The sequence below is a fragment of the Suricata suricatta genome, chromosome 1, assembly GCF_006229205.1.
Source record: "Suricata suricatta isolate VVHF042 chromosome 1, meerkat_22Aug2017_6uvM2_HiC, whole genome shotgun sequence".
NCBI classification, from domain to species: Eukaryota; Metazoa; Chordata; class Mammalia; order Carnivora; family Herpestidae; genus Suricata; species Suricata suricatta.
Window position 1 is genome coordinate 124079573 of NC_043700.1, and position 17732 is coordinate 124097304.

General features: G+C 38.6%; 1 long non-coding RNA gene across 3 annotated transcripts in view; it reads left to right on the plus strand.

Annotated features, from left to right (window-relative positions):
* The window catches only part of LOC115279557, a 44533-nt gene extending 37025 nt beyond the window's left edge, over positions 1-7508 (plus strand). For 2 of the 3 annotated variants that reach the window (XR_003903536.1, XR_003903546.1), the window contains 4 exons: positions 369-462; positions 3343-3429; positions 4672-4742; positions 7100-7508. This is a non-coding gene — a long non-coding RNA (uncharacterized LOC115279557). The remainder of the gene's footprint in view (positions 1-368; positions 463-3342; positions 3430-4671; positions 4743-7099) is intronic. The other variant, XR_003903565.1, reaches the window with a different exon arrangement.
* The last annotated feature ends 10224 nt before the right edge of the window (positions 7509-17732 follow it).

Genomic DNA, 17732 nt, shown 5'->3' on the forward strand with positions numbered 1-17732 from the left:
ATAGAAGAATATTTCCTTTATCTTTTTTACCTTCCCATAACACCTTGTATTGTATGTATCTTGACTGTTCTCTCTAATTTGAAAGCCTCTTCTTTGAGCAGAAGTAGTATGTTATGCATCCTGTGTCCCATTTCTTTTGCAAAATTTTAGGCGTGCTTCACCTCAGAATGATTTTAAAGATTTCAGCATATGAAATTATCTCATAAGAGCTTGAAACATTCTAACTTTTAGAATACACAGCAGAATTTTTCCAGAAATACTCTCAGATTCTCATTGAAACTAGTATTATTGTTCTCCTGCGTACTATAGCCTTGAGTCTCCTAAATTATCCCAATTTAAGTTTAACTTGCTCTGTCATTATTTCTCAGATAAAGAACTTTCAGAACAAGACTCATCAAGGACTCAGAGGATTTCCTTTAGGATTATAGAAAAACCTATGAAGACATAACCAGGATATAGAAGGTATTCAGTTTCCACTGTTTATCTTCAGAACTATTCTCCTTTCTCTGCTATTCCTATTCCCTTTTTTAAAAACTCAAAGGCAAAATAAATTGGCAGGCTATTTAGTAAAATAGATGTATGATAGCAAAAAAAAAATAATGGCTATAACAACAACCACTCCAATTTGATAAACAAAACCATCACTATGAATTTGACAAAATTCTTTATGTGAATTATAAATAATTAAATAAAATTGACCACATTCTTGGCAGCAAGTGAGATTTAATTCAAGACTTACTCATGAGAGAGGGTCATTGGTAAAGATCCTTGAAGGCTAACATTCTTGGGCAGAAAGAAACCAGGAGCAGAGTCCTGACCCTAGAGACTTGCATATCTAGTGGTAACAGCATACCCAGAATTGGTGAGCACATCGGGACTTCACGACATGGTCAATAAAGAGGAAAATTAAGTGGAGAATCATTATGGGAAGAACTAGAAGCATCTGGGATAACCACTAAAATGCAATGAGCACTTTCTATGTACTGGGCACTGGGTTAAGGGCTTTATTTGCACAGTTTCATTTAATTCCCATGACACTTCACAAAGAGGACCTATTTTCATTCCTGTCCTGTAATTAAGGAGAATAAAGTTTAGAAAGTTTATATGGCTCTCATAAGGTCAGCATCTAGCAAGTGGTGGCACCTTAAGTAACCCAGCAGTAGGTCTGGTGCAAAAGGAAGCTAGCCTGTAATTAAAATCATTATGTCTAGCCAAGATCAGTTAGGATGGCAAAATACTTAAGTTAGCTTCTCTTGCAAGGACAGTCCTCAAACTGCAACAGGATGAGGATGGAAACAGACCCTCAGGGGGTCTGTCTGGTACAAAACCCGGTTTCCTGAGAATGCAAATACTCAATGGGTTTCTAAGGAGCAAGCTGTGTAGTCCAAGGTTCCTCAGTAGGTTCAATTTCTAACAAGGAATTGGAAGATTGAGCAAAGAATTGTGCCTCATACATCATCCCTTTGGCCCACCTACCATTTTAGCTGTAGCTAAGATGACTAATCATTGTGTCTGCTACCTAGATCCTACCTCATGTGCTCACAGTGTCTTTCTACTTTGCTACTTTGGAGCTTTCCTTGAAGACACAGGAGCTCACTCAGCCTGCTCACTCAGGGTAGCCCAGACATTCAGAGAGTTACTGTCTCCAGGGATAGCTCTCAATTCAGTTGGGACAGAGAGACTGCCCCAGCCTCCTATTGTAAGAAGCTACAATCCTGATGCTAATTCCCAATGTTCCTCAGAAGCCCCAGAGAGCCTGAGTTCCAGTTACTCATAGCAGGAAGGAGCTCAATGGTACACCCTGAGCTTTCTACCCTGTCCACTGCTTTGTGCCTCATTCCTGCCTCCTAGGATCACTTCTGGTGCAGAAACTGCACAAAAGTTCTCAACATGATCAGCTTTGGGGAAAACCAAAACTAAGACAGAGGCCCAACTAGAAAACCAAGGGAGAAAATAGGCCTTGAACTTCGGGTGGACGTCACAGGCAATGGGGGAAAGGGTTGCAACATGGTAAGTGGGGCAGTGTGGGCACCAAGCAACCACCACCTCTCACTTCAACTGTAATACTTGCTGTCTAACTTGTCTATTTTCCCCCCTGACAATTTATTCTCCTCACAGAAGCCTGAGTGACCCTTTAAAATGTAACATGAATTTATTACTCCCTCAAAATCCTCCAAAGCCTTCCAATCCCTTGTGGAGTAAAATCCCAAGTCTTTACTGTGGCCTACAGGCATGTTATGATCTGGCTCCCAGATGCTTCTAAGCTCACCTTTTGCTACTGCTCTCAAATTTTGCAAGCTTGGAAGGATTTTCCCCATTGTCCTTTGCAAATTAACAACTTTTCCACTTTTGTCATATCCATCCCTCTCTATCCTTACACTCTACATAGCATTTGTCACCATCTGACTTTATATAATATGCAGCCAATTCTTGTCATTTAGGGCAGCTGTGCTCTATGATGTCACTGTGACTGCTAAATTGGGGAACTGAACCACTGCTCCTAAGGGAAATACAGGGTCAGGTTCCTGCAAGCCTCCAGACACATTTTCACCACCTAATCAATATATAACTACTTTTATGTGTGTTTCTGTTTAAAGACACCTTATTTAATACATATTGTTGATTCATTGACATTGAACTCACAGCCAACAGCCATATTACTCACACCTGAACAAAGCTTAGCAAATACACATATTTTCTCTGTAAGGCACATCACAGCTCTCTTGAGTTTAGGAAAACTAGATGGTACTTTAGCACTACCACTGGGGGTCATTGGAAACAACAAATTCACCCAAGAAACCCCTATGCAAAAATGTAGAAAGTGCAGCGTAACATAGACCACAAAAGGACAGGTGTTTATAGTATGAGAGGGAAAAAAAGAAGAGTGTGACCTTGTTTTACTCCAGCTGGGCATGCGCCTGTAAGGTGACTCAAATGTCTGAGAATGACTGTAAAAGTGCCACAAGTATTGATTTGGGAGCTTACAAATATATTTAGCAAGTAGGCAAATTCATAAATATAGAACAGTAAATAATGAGGATTGACTGTATTTGTTCATGTTGTATTATTTCATCTATCTCTTCTTAATATATAAGCTCTAAAACAAAGAAGACATTTTGCATTTTTTGCACTGTCTTCAACATCTAGACCAGTATTGTCACAAGAAATGTAATGTGAGTTACAAATGTGAACAATTAATTTTCATAATGTATTAATTTACTATAATGTATCTAAAATATTATTTCAACCACTAATCAATATAAGAATATTAGCATGATATCTTGCATACTTCTGTTTGTTGTTCCACATTATTGTAATCCAGCATATATTTTATACTTGCAGCATACTTCCATTTTGCCACATTTCAAGGGCTCAATAGCCACCTGTTGCCATTAGACAGCTCAGGTCTAGAACAATGACTGACACCTGGTAAGTCTCCAATAAGCATGTAGCTTTCTGTACTCCAGACACTGTACCAAGAAGTTTACATACATTAATCACTTAATCCACATGACTGCCCTTTTGTGAAGAGGTCTCACGATGAGAGAAGCCACGTGGCTCATGTTTGGCTACATACAGTGTGCACGTTTTACCTTTTTAAGGCCCAGGTGATGCTAATTAGTATAGTTATTATATACCTGAGTGATTAAGCACACTGTCACCCAAGAGCCTGTCCATCAGCTGTTTTTATAACTTTCCAGAGATTCCCTGGGAAGGCTGGTGGAACTGCAGAGGAGGCTTTGGAGCATGAAGCATCCCTCATCTTGCTATTGTTACTGACAATCTGAAAGGTTTGGCACTATTGCTAGAAGCAGTGCCAAAAAAGGCATTGTTATCCTTTGAAACCACATGGCTCCTCTCATTTTCCTATTGTGTGAAAGAAATGCTGCTATTTTTTCTTATCTGCAAGGCAAAGTCACTGCATTTTTACACCAACTTATGTGGGAAAAACTGCTGCATGACACCTATTGAATAGCAATGTAATAGTCAGTTCATAACATTTACCTTCTTGTGATTCCAAAAAAGACTTAGGCTGGCTTCATCAATTAGTGAGAACAACTCATGTCTGATTAGCACAAACAATTTATTTTTTTCTGCCCTAATTCTGCACATATAAAAATCTGCAAGATTAATCAGAAGTAATTTGCTAAAGAGCAAAAAAAAAAAATAGTGATGAGAGAAGGATAATCAGAGAAGTCGAATAATAAAGCTTATTTTGATTCTGTAAAAATTGAAGAGCCCTCAGTATCAGGGTATAAGTTGCAAATCTTGTTTTCAGTATTCGTGAAGCCAGACTGTGATCTCAGCCAGTGTGGTACTACTGCATCCCCTCAACTTGCGGTGTTTTACCCACGCACTTACACGGAAAGTCCTTGGGACACGCCAGCGCATGAAGAGGGCATCAGAAGGCAAACTTCCACAATGCAGGCCGCTCTAGATCAGTCAGTGCACTCCCTACATCATATATACCTACAGGAATAGAACTTTTAAATAGAAATCACTTTCTTTTTTTCCTAATCCACCTATTGTCTCTGGGCTTTTTTGTTGTTGTTCTTTAGTCTCTGAAACCATCCATGTGCATGATATATGTCCCAGAGTAACTAGAGCTGAACACTAAGGTTTAAAACACTCTAACATAATGAGATAAAATGCATCTATCTTCTCCAACAGGCTTGTAATGTCTGAGGGAAATTCATAAGAAACAAAAGATTGGGTGACTTCTCTTTCAATGCAAATGTGAGGTATGCATTCCAAGTGGTAGCACTGAGAAAAACAGTTTGTCCAGTATCAACTGCATGTTGAGTCTTTTGATTTGGAAAAGTTCTCAGTATCAAATTAAAGAATAAACCCCATGAAAGTTGTTTTAAAAACTTGAATTCATATTGGGTAGCAAAATAGATGGTATAGTATGACCTGCGGTTCAGTTGACAATTTTAGTCAGGAGACAGAAACTAGAACAGAATCCTAATAGGAGGAAGAATATTGTTCTTTCAAAAGTCAAATAGTGAAGATGGAAAGAAAGGACAGGCTAGCATGGCCTGGGGCTGCAGGGAAGCCAAGAAGGGAAATGAAAATAAACAGCCCTTGAGGATGCAGCTTTGGCTGCAGAGTAACGAGCTCTGTTGGCTATTTGACAGAATGCCCAATCTGTATTCCCTAATATGAAATGATGTTGGTGATATTCCTTACTTGGTCACTTGTGTTCTAATATTTCTCACTTCAAAAGACCTTCTATAATATCTTCCCTCAGTCCTATCTGTCAAAGTTACTATGGTCACTGCAATGGTTAATTATGTGTCAACTTGACTGGGCAAAAGCATGCACTGATAGCTGATAAAGCATTATTTCTGGGTGTGTCCATGAGGGTGTCATCGGAAGATATCAGCGTTTGAATCCATAGACTGAGTAAAGATTGCCCTCACTAATGTGAGTGGGCATCATCCAATCCAGAGATCCTGAATAAAACAAAAAGATGGAAGAACAAATTTGCTCTCTATGCGTGAGCCAGGGCATCCATCCACTACTGCCCCTGGGCCTCTGTGCTCCTGGTGCTCTGACTTCCAGTATCAGACCAGGATTTATATCACCAGCCCCGCAAGTTCTCAGACCTTTAGATTTAGGCTGAATCACACCACTGATTCCTATATGTCTAGCTTGCAGATAGCAGAATGTGGGACTTAACTTCCATAATCATGTAAGTCAATTCTTACAATATATCTCTTATACCTATGTGTCTATATATATCCTATTGGTCCTATTTCTCTGGAAAACTCTAACACAGTCATCATGCACATAGTTAAGATGGGAGAAGCTATAATGTGAATATAAAATATAGATCTTTCACAGAAAAGCTTCCATTCATTTATTCACTCACTCATTGACTGAACACATATTTTTTTAAATGCTTACAATGTGCCAGGCACTGTTCTAGGGTGAGGTATGCAGTAATTTTTATATCTAATAAAGGTCTTGACATCCTGGAACTTTATGTCTAGTTGGGAAAGATAAATATTAAATAAGACAACATATAAATAATATAATTTTAGACAATGAAAAATCAGGGTAAAGATTTGTCAGATGGGGAAAGCTTGGGTGCAGTGAGACTAGCTGATATTATCTTGCATTCCCTAGAAACTTGAGGTCTCCCGCTGCACTGTAGCAGGAGTTGGGTCTCATCTGATCTAATTAGTGTGTGAATATGTTGAATGTCTGTGCCAAAGCCTAAGAAATGGTGACACAAAGTAGCAGTAAGATGTACAGCAAAACAAATGTATGGTAGCATCGTCTGGGAGTGGGGCAAGGCATGGTAAAGGACCAGCAATCGACTGTGGTAGATTATTCTAAACAGGGCAGTCAACAGAGTTTTCTGAAATATCAGTACTTAAGCAGAAGTCTTATGATGCAAAACTCTGGAGGAAGAGTGTTATAAGCAGAGGGAAGAATCTGAGACCAGGTAGAGTTTCAGGTATTCAAGAGACTGTAAGAAAGTCGATGTGTTTAAAATATGGTGAACAAGAGTGATTAGTCAAGGTGCTGAGGCCAGAAGGTTGGCAGCAGCAGATCACATAGGATCTTGTAGATCATGGTAAGAAGTTAATGGGTTATTTTAAATACAGTGGAATGTCACTGGAAGTCATTAAACTGGGAGTAAGCTGACGTGATTCAAAATTGTTAAACTTCTCAGAGGAAGACAATACAAAAGGAAGTCATAATCAACAATCAACTCTCTGCTTCAGGTTTACACAGGCCCTGGAAGAAGAAGAAATTAAAACAGGAGCAGGCAGGTTATATAAAAACAAGAGTAGAAAAGGTTCAAAGATTATCTGAAACAGGTAACCCAGGTCAAGCGAAAGGACAGCACAATGAGGCAGACATGCTTATGCAAGAATGTGTAGTGCTCAGGTAAGATGATGGATTATCAACATGATAGAGCCTGCTGACACCTATCAGACTTACTCTTGCTGCTTTTTCTGGGGGGAAAAATGGCACCTCCAGAGGAGACTTAGAAAACTATCTTTAGTAACTATGACTGATAGCTTGGGCTAAAAAACAGGAATGTCTAAGTAAAAAGTATTGATTTTTTGTTCTCCCTCTGCAGTAGCCATGGTGGTATTTCCTTGGATCTTCCTTCAAGAGAGCCTGCTGCAAGCTTCTCTCCTGCTCCCATGTGTTTAGGGTCCACTGTAGAGTCCACCCTCTCCCCAGATGACTGCCAGCCAATGACTTGTACATTGGGGGCACCTAGGCTTGGCAATCACTACCCAATGTGGAAGTCCTCTAACAGCAACCTCTGCTAGGCTGGCCAAGACACCCTTGGACTAGCACCTCCATCAGAACCTCTTTCTACCCAATCCTGTCCTCTCACAGCATTCAGACCTAGCTTGCCTTCCGAAGCAATCACTTCTGCCCCCTCTCCTCTTAGCCATGCAGAAGCATTATCTCCAATAAATCTTTGTATTCCTACCTCCAACTTGACATCTGCTTCCCAAAGAACGTGAACTGACACAGAAACTGGCAAGGTTCTACTAAACACTAGAAATGAAGGAGTGGAAAAGAGAGAAAATCATGTTTCCCATGGGCAAAAATGTGGCCTCATGGTGAAAAGTCCACATGCCCTGTCTTCAACACCAGTATTTTCTTCTCCTTGACACAATTACACACAATTACACACACCAACAGGACAGAAGGTACGATGAGATACACAGCTTTCAGATAGCATATGTTTGACGTATTCAGGGCCATATGAGAAGGCAGGACAGCTTATGGAAGGAAGAAGGAATCCATAGTGAGAAAAAGACTTAAAACGAAGACAATGGAGAAAAGAAACCAAATTAAAATGAGAAAATAATTTTTTAAACCCCCAAATACAGTGGTAAATTTTAAATCTGTTCTGGTGGCAATCAGGAAACAATGTTAAATGTTGGTGCACCAGGGTGGCTCAGTTGGTTAAGTATTTTACTCTTGAGTTTGACTCAGGTCACAATCTCACAGTTCATGAGTTCGAGACCTAAGTCAGGCTCTGTGCTGAGAGTGAGGAGCCTGCTAGGAATTCTCTCTCCCTCCCTCTCCGCCCCTCTCCCACTTGTGCATGCATGTGCTCGCTCTCTCTCTCTCTCTCTCTCTCTCTATCAAAATAAATAAATACACTTTTAAAAAGTTAAAAAAAAACCCATAAAAAATTAAATGTGAATAACTGAGTAAACAATGCTAAGAACCAACTTAATAAAGGAAGCAAGATGATAAAAGGGAAAAGTAGAGTTGGGGAGCCAACCTACAAATTCTGGGTGTTACTGAAGAACAAATATGAACAAAGGGAAATGTAACAATAATAATTAGAGAGAAATTTTGCAAATCAAACAAAAGTGTGAGAAGTTACAATGAAGGATTTCATTGTGTTTCATGAAAAAGCACTTTTAAAAGTAAAAATATTATGGCAATTATAATTGCAAGGATAAAGAAAAAAGGCAACAACCACCAAAGGAGAAAAAATGTCTACCTACAAAGGCACAAAAATCAATCTGGCCTCAGCCTACCTATTTGCAACATTGAATATAATGAAGAAATTCCCATAGTGTCTCCATCAAGCCACATTGTCTTTCTCAGTTGCTTTCCTCAGTCCCTAGCTTGCTGATCATATTCAAGTTTGTGTAATGCTCTAATTTACCATGCTTCAACCACTATCCAACACCACTTGGATCCCCCTAATCCACAATGTTCCTTGGATTAGGAACACTCAGTATAATTGCCACACTAGGAAACCATTCAGACTCCCCAGAGTGTCACTCCCTAGGGCTGCCCCTGAGCAGCCCTGTTTTCACCAAAGTCATCAGGCCACTAATTACTTCTGTCACCCCAACCTACCAGAAATAAAACACGAACAGAAAAATAGTCCATTTCCTATATAAGAAAAATAAGATTAATATATTTAGTAGACCCTCAAATTTCAAAGAATGACCAAAGTAGGAAATGAGATAACTAAAATATAATAATAATACTAATAATAATAAATTTTTAAAAATACATGTAGTAGCTAGCCAACTGTTGCATAAAATATTAATTACTCTTACTAGTAATTAAATAAACTGGGGCACCTATGTGGCTCAGTAGGTTGAGCGTCTGATTATGGCTCAGGTCATGATCTCACAGTTCATGAGTTCAACCCCACACTGGGCTCTGTGCTGTCAGCACAGAGCCTACTTCAAATCTTCTGTCCCTCATTCTCTCTCTCTGTCCCTCCCAGGCCTGCACTCTCTCTCTCAAAAATAAGTAAACATTAAAAATATAAAATAAACTTACACCTAGTAGAAATTGTGTTTCTTTATGGAAAGAAGTCGAAAGGAGTATGCTATGCATTCTCAAAACAGTTCCTGGAAATGGATTTTGTGCCAAATTTTTAAAATAAATCAGCATTTCACTTAATAATTCTACTTCTGACAATCACATCCAATAACATAATTTGAAATACAAGCCAACATTTACCGTAAAGATGCTCACTATTAAGTTATTCATCATTTAAAAAATGGAAGCAACGTTAACATTCAAAATAAAGAAAACTTTAAGTAAATAATCATTTATAGTTACAATGGAGTACTGCACAGCCTTTAAAATAGTATTTATAAGAGGGGCGCCTGGGTGGCTCAGTCATTTAAGCCTCCGACTTCGGCTCAGATCAGATCTCATGTTTGTGGGTTCGAGCCCCGCATCAGGCTCTGTGCTAAAGGCGAGCTCAGAGCCTGGAGCCTGCTTCCGGTTCTGTGTCTCCTTCTCTCTCTGCCCCTCCCCCTCTCATGCTCTGTCTCTCTCTGTATCAAAAATAAATTTTAAAAACATTAAAAATAATAATAATAATAATAAAATAATATTTATAAGAAGTTTAAATAAGCAGGAGATGCCTTAATATTATAATCAATGTTAAGTGAGACAGTAGGATGTAAAGCTACTTAGATGTCTATATATGTGTAGGCATGCATGTTTATATATGAATATCTATGTGCATTTTATCAATGATCATTCATCTTAACAATAGAAAAAATCTATTATTATCTAGTGTAGGAATATAGCAGACTTTGTTTCCAAATTTTTATGCTTTTCTGTACTTCCAAACTATTTAAAAATTGTTTTAATGTTTATTTATTTTTGAAGGACAGAGAGAGACAGATTGTAGTAGGCAAGGGAGGGGCAGAGAGAAACGGAGACACAGAATCCATAGCAGGCGCCAGGTTTTGAGCTGTCAGCACAGAGCCCAACATGGGGCTCTAACCTACAAGCCGTGAGATCATGGCCTGAGTTGAAGTCAAACATTTAACCGAGTGAGCCACCCAAGCACCCCTAATTTCAAACTATTTTAAAAGAAGAATATACTCATTCTATAATCAAAAATTTTTAATTTCCCCTTATCTATTTTATAAGATTCTTGGATATTTCAAAATGGCAATATTGAGAAAATAACATCAACTAAAGGTAGCCAACTGCTTATCTCTGAGTTAGATTTGGACTACATATCTGATTTTGTTTGGTCCATTATGTGTTTTTGTACATTATTTTGTTGCCAACATTGAAAGGTAAGGAAATTTCATGTAAAAAATCCAGACCTCTGGGCTGCCGGGAAAGTCAGAAGATCTCATAATTCTGGACCCACATTCCCATGGAGCAGCAATGGCCAGAGGTGAGCAGCAGCTGGGTTTTTTAAGTGAGACATGAGCTTTCCTCCCCCAGCTTGCTTCTCCCATTCACATCATTTGCCCTAATCCTCATAAGCATTTGCCTTTGGTAGGAGTATTTAGAAATATAAAACTTTATTAATACCACATTGCTTTCCATAGTGAATGCCCCTCCCCTCCAGAGACCCCTGCGCTCAGCTGTTTGGCAGTCTGGAGTGGAACACATTAACTCCCACAGGGCTTTGCGGTAGAACAGGTGCGCTCTCCCCATCTCAACACTCCCAAGCTGCTCTGCCGTCTGTCTCTCCTCTCCACGATCTGCATTGGTTACACATCATCAACAGCCAGTTCTAATGTGTGCCTAAGTCACTACCATCATGGCTGACTTCTGTCACTCTTTGCTTCTTCTATCTCTTTATGTTCTTCATTTTCTATTTCTTAACCTTTAATTTCTCCTGAAATGGTTTTCAGTTCTTACATAGACAGACTTTTATATATTTATATTTATGTATATTTATATTTTTATGTAAACAGGTTTCTAGAGATGTCCCCAGCCCATTAAAACAATTTTTCTTTCATACAGGACTGTCCTATTACAGTTTATCTATTCATTCATTCAACAAATAGCAAAGTGATAGTATTTAGAGATAGCAGGGATCAAACAGACAAGCTCCTACTGCCCCCACCTCTGCTGCGGTTGTATGTTAGAGAAAGACAGATGACTAAGAAATGACCAAGTGAGATCACTTCAGAGAGTGTTACATGCTATACACAAAATAATTGTGATACATTAACAACTAAAGGGCTATTTTATATTGGCTGGATAAGAAAGGTCTCCCAGAAATGGTGATTTTTGAGGTGAATGACAAGAAGAATTGGAAGAAGGGTATTGCAGGATGTGAGAAGAGCCCTCTGCAGGCAATAAGATGGGACAATGCCCGACAAGTCAGAGTAGCAGGAAGGCAAAGTGGCAAGGCCAGTAGAGTTCAAAAAGTTGGAGCTGTGCAGGCACTCCTAAAGAATTTAGCTTTTCTTCTAAAGGCAATGGGAAGCCCCTGGGGGATTTTCAGGGAGGCCATGGAGGAAGGAGGCTGTTGCAATAGTTCCAGAGGGAGATGATGGTGGTTTGGGCCAGGTTATTCATGACGGGATTCATAAAGTTATCTTTAGATTTTTCTCAAATAGAGTCACTTTTCTCTCCATCCTCTGTTGCTGTTTAGTTGTTTCAGAAGAGATTTTTTCCCCCTAGTTATATAGACATAACTGTATAATTAGTCTGAAAGTCAGGAAGTTATGGAAGACTGGGTTTTGAATAGCTCATGTTTTACTGTACTTGAGGGAATAAATTACTGCATTTCCTCGACTCTAACATGTCATTTATTGAAGATGTGCCATTATGTTAGGTATACTACTAACAAAAAATGTTCCAAGCAAACTATGACATGTGGGTTTTTTACCATATAAAAATTTTGTTTCACACATGTTGAAAAGATCCTTTCAGAAGTATTTAGACATAATTTTTAGTTGGCTTTACTTTTCTTCAGATGCAATAAATTTTCATTATAAAGCTAAAGCATATTGTGCTATTTTTGAAAAGATGTTAAACAAAAATTGAAAGCAATATGTGATACCAATAATGCACATAACTCAGATAAAGTGGCCATGACAATATGTAAAGCTATTTCCATATTCTTCTATTTAAAGGCAACGACAACCTTGTCCTAACTGCTATCTGGCTGAAAAATCACAGTTGTAAGATATTATTATTTGTAACACACCCTGATTTTAGAGATGCTAAAAAACATCTAAAATGTGCATCTTATAGCTGATGATATAAAGTAGTAATGGGAAATTTCTTAGTAAGCAAAAATATAAACAGGGCTAGAGCTGAACTTCTTGATTTATTGCTGTTCTACTCTGCAATTTATCTTTCTATCAGAAAACTTGCCTATACCACAAATTCCACACACACATACACACACACAGAGACTTACGCGCATGATCATAAACATATACATCAGTATAATAAAGGGTGCCAAAATGTGATTTTTAATGCAAAACCTAGTTTTTCTTCTTCCTCACTTAGTTCAATATCTAGTTGGGCCCCTAACTCAATGTTTCACCCTGCCATTTCTCTTTGCATACATCCTTTTGAAAGTTGTTCAGACTTACCAGCTAAGTTCTCCACTCTATTACCAAGTCCAGCAGGGAGGACAGACGGCCCCGGTGCAGTCATGATGTGTCCCGTCTTTCGGATCACTCTCATATCTTCATCCTTGTGGAGAGAGGAGACACTCTTGGTGGTGTCGATACAGCAAAGTACTTTTACTGGGCCACAACTGATAACACTCTCCTCAGATATCCACTAACTTCTCTTGCAAAATAAACCTCCTGAATTTCTAAGGAATTCAAAATTCGCATGGGATTCAGGAGATCTGTGTGCCATAAATATTCAACCCCTTCCACTACTAAAGAATAGACACAGAACAGTGTATCTGGTCTATGAATTCAGGGTGAAAGAGATCAGTGCAAAAGAAGTGCAAGAGTTACTAAATGAGAAATCACTAAAAGTATAATGAAAATGTAACATTGTAATCAGGAGGAAAAGATGATTTGGGAGCTTAGGAGGCTTACCTTCATCACTCCTTACCTCTCGTCACTGGGCCAGTTTACTTGTTGGCAAGAAAATAATTATGGTTTAAATAAATTAAAGAGGGGTGCCTGGGTGACTCAGTTGGTTAAGCATTCAACTCTTGATTTCAGCTCAGGTCATGATCCCAGGGTTGTGGTATCAAGCCCCACATCATACTTTACATTGGTCATGGAGACTGCTTAAGATTATCTCTCTCTCTCCATTTGTCCCTCTCCCCTCCTTGTGTTCTCTCTCTCTCTCTCTCAAAAAAAAAATAATAAATTTAAAAAATTTAAAGAAATTATTATATCACTGGTAGTCCAAAAAAGGATTCTGTTTGCTTGTTTGTTTGTTTCTTTGTCTGTCTTGGTAAGGGGTTCTTCTAAAAGACCTAGACATGAGGGGAAAATTTTCTCTGTTTGTGAAAGAGAAGTTAGTGGAACAAAGGAGACCCATAAAGGGTCAGCAAGAAACTCTACAAAAGCAGACTCAATGCATCTGGGAACACTGGTGTGTACTGTGGGTTGAATTGTGTCCCCCTCAAAGATATATTTAAGTCCTAACCCACCATACCTATGATTGTGGCCTTATTTGGAAACTGAGTCTTTGAAAATATAATCAAGTTGAGATCAAATTGGATTAGGTGTCTTTTCAAGACCAGTTTTTTTTTTTTTTTTTAAGACCAGTATTTTTTTAAGAAGAAAACAATTTGGACACAGGCTCAGAAAGAACACCATGTGACTAAAGAGGTAGAGATAGGATGGATGCATCTAAATTAAGGTCAAGGATTTCTAGCAACCACTAGAGCTTTCAGAAGGAGCATAACCCTACTGACACTTTGATTTTTAACTTCTAGCTTCCAGAAGTATGAGACAATTTCCGTTGTTTTAAGCCATCTGAGCGCATGGTAATTTGTTATGGCAACCCTAGACAACTAATATAGGATATAAAGAAAATCCTTTCCTTCAGGATAGGAAGCCCCTCTGAGCATGGGTAGCACAGACAAATCACTTGAGCAGATCACCGGAGCAAGGCAGCAGCGGCTCTTCCAGTGTGGTCCAGAGGAGGTGCGCAGCTAGTCTGAACAGATGCAAAACTACAGCTACATGGGGCATTGGGGCTGAAAAGCAACAGGGGGCACCTTTAAGTCCTTGGTTAATGACTTCTTACTTCTCATTTCCAGAGAGTGAATCTCTTGGACCACCTAATTTAATTTATTCTCCTTCCTTTACCACATTGCTATCTATTGTAGTCCCAAACTTTTTACTTAGCGAGACACAGATTGTAACATTTTTTCTCTCTCTTCTTCTAAACTATAAATTTCATAAAGCAAATGTCACCTCTGTCCTGTCTGTTATTGATCTCCAATACACAAGAAAATGTTCAAAAATCAGTATGTGCTCGAAAGGTATTTCTTGAATAAATGAATAAATAAATGAAGACATCTACCCTTTGGGGTGTTTGAGAGATAGAAAAGAAAAAAAGCACTTTTGTCCTATGTCTTGGCAGGTGGAGTCCTATTAGTTCACAGTATGATGGAAACTGGAAGATATTGGCTCTGATCTAGACTGCTCCAACCATTCCTGGAATCTGAGTTAATCTGACACCGGACTTTCAGAAGGACATGCACAAATAGATCTAGTTAGCAGTTAGTGCTAACACAGAATGATGCCATGGGATGTCACAAAGGAAAGAAAAATCTTTTGACAAATAAGACATTTGGGACCATGATAACTATCTCCAAATATTCAAGGCCATTAATATAGAAGATGTAGTCGCTTTGTTTTGTTTTGGTTGGCTTGAGTTGGGTTTGGTTTTGATTGGTTTGTGTTGGGGAAGATGTGACCACCAATTCACCTGTCAGCTGGAGCTGGGCACTCAGAAGTTCCTTACCCCGTCTTCTGTCCTTGAAATATGGGTTCTGCTTACCTTTCCTGCTCCCAGAGGCTGCTCTAAAAACAGAATCTTGAGACAGTGATGTAGTGTTGAGAACACCTGGATGGTATATGGGACTAAATCCAATTAAGGTCTCCTTTTAATAACTTTTAAGATTTCGTAGACAGGCATGGGGATCTATCCAACTTGTTGCTGCCCAGACAAGCCTCCGTATGTAAGTTCTTCTGCTCATTAAACCTGCAGTCTATGAACCTAGAGTGGCGTGCCTCTTTGGTTTCTCTCTGCCTTCTGCATACCAGTTTCAGATTACACCTGGGAAGCTCCTGAGAGGGTGGTGAGCCAACAGGTTTTTGTTTTGTTTTCCAGTTTCCTCAGTGTACAAAATAGGTATTCATGAGTAGCATTTATTAGGAAGCAAACTTTAAAAGAATTTTCAAGTAGCTAAATGTAATTAGTGAAGTGTGTGTATTATTAGAGGTATATCATTTGAAGCTAAATAATCTCTTATTGGGGGCACCTGAGTGGCTCAGTCGGCTAGGCATCTGACTTTGACTCAAGTCATGATCTCACAGCTTGTGAGTTCGAGCCCCGCACTGGGCTCTGTGCTGACAGCCTGGAGCCTGCTTTTGATTTGTGTGTGTGTCTCTCTCTGCCCCTTCCCTGCTCACGTGCGCGTGCGCTCTCTCTCTCAAAAATAAATGAGCATTAAACATTTTTAAATAATCTCTTGTTAAGAGTAATGAAGAGAGGATTTACTTATCCCATGAGAGTGATCTGTAAGTAAAGTCTCTGACTGTACCTGGGTTATTTTATTAAACAGTACAAATGGAATCCTGGTGAGGTTTTTTGTTGTTGTTGTTGTTGTTTGTTTTTTATTTGTTTTGTTTTTTTTAATCACATCTGTTTTTAAACCATTTGAGTTTAGTACATGTCAGGACCATTTTTTAGTACTATTCTACTCCTACACTTATAAAAATTTGATTATTTGCCTCTAGTAATACAATTTTAATGGAGTTCTTTTGCACTGTGCTGTTTTATTGCTAAGCATGTTATGAGGTACTTACAAAGCACAAAGTACTTCAGGTTTATTTTAGAGAGAACACATTGAGGTCAGGAAGTAATCCATTTAATAAATAAAGCTACACTGTAGTTTAATGACTTACAAACATGGCTTAGCAAGTATTAAGGGGGGCTGGAATCAGAATCTGTGTCTGAAGATCTACTAGACATTGCAAGGATTCTTTGCTTGGAGAGAAGAGAGCTTGGTTTACTGACTTGCCAATTTCAAGGACTCACCAAAATGATAAGTTTCAAGAAAAAACGGCAAAAAAATTAACTTACCAATTTTAAGAGAGCATATCTGGAGGATCTTGAAAGTAAACCTGTCACTTGGCAAAAAAATAAAATCATGATGTTCTGAGAAATGATGAAATTCCTTCTCATGCAAATGCAAACCAAAATAACAAAATAAAATGATGAATGTCCAAATTATATTGAAACGGAGTAAATAAGGCCTTATAGAAATCTGATTTAGGGTACGTGTTTAGTCTATGTTCACATTTTAATTCTTGGATGGAGTACAGCTTATGTAAACATGCAGTGCTTGCTGGAGAGTCGACTATGGAAATAGGTATAATGTTACTCGGAAGTTTTGACATTTAAGACTAGTTATTGTTTAGAAGAAAAATATTTTCTCTACCCTTCATGATTCTTCTGGCTGATCTAAGAATTAAATTGTCATGAGACAGATTAACAGGAGAAAATCAAATTTAATTATGTACATATGACAAACCTACATACACAGAAGAGATTCCAAAGACAAGTTTATATGTCATCCTGAACTAAGAGGAAGAGGGTTGGGGTCTAGGACTTCAAAGGCAAGGGGAGCAATTCACAGAAAGATGAAAACGAGTAAATGTTTAGTAAATAAATGTTTGCTAGGCCATTCAGAAACCATAGGACCTAGAGCACTGTGATCAAACAGGCTTTGCTAGGTCCCTCCGTGTCTACCATACCTAGTTCATATTACACAATAGTTATCTTTGTGATAGCTCCCTTCCTGGAGCAATTTTCTATCTAAATTCTTTTAGGCAGTCAGCAGCAAGGCATAAAGAAAGACTTCCTGAGCCTTCTGTTGCTTAAAAATAATCAGTCTGAAATAATTCATAAGCCAAAGAGACACATTTTGGGGTAGCACGTTTTGCTCCATTACATTGTAAACACAAATCATTGCTGAGTTTTCTCTACATGTTTCAGTTCCCATTCGGTTGAGAAGGGACTCAAATCCTCTTCACAGAAATGTGCTTGCAAGTGAACGTATAAACAATCATATGGTACACAAAAGGACACAGTGCCTTATTGATTGGTGATAGAAATAAAATATGTAAAAGCCATCCATAAAATCTACACTTACAACAATGTTAATTCATGAATCATATCCTGAAAATCTTTTCACTTCAAACAAAAGTCCTCCTGGTTATTTACAGATTGTGATATTTTGAGGTGCTATCAGTAGAGAATCATTTCCCTAATAGAGACACCCC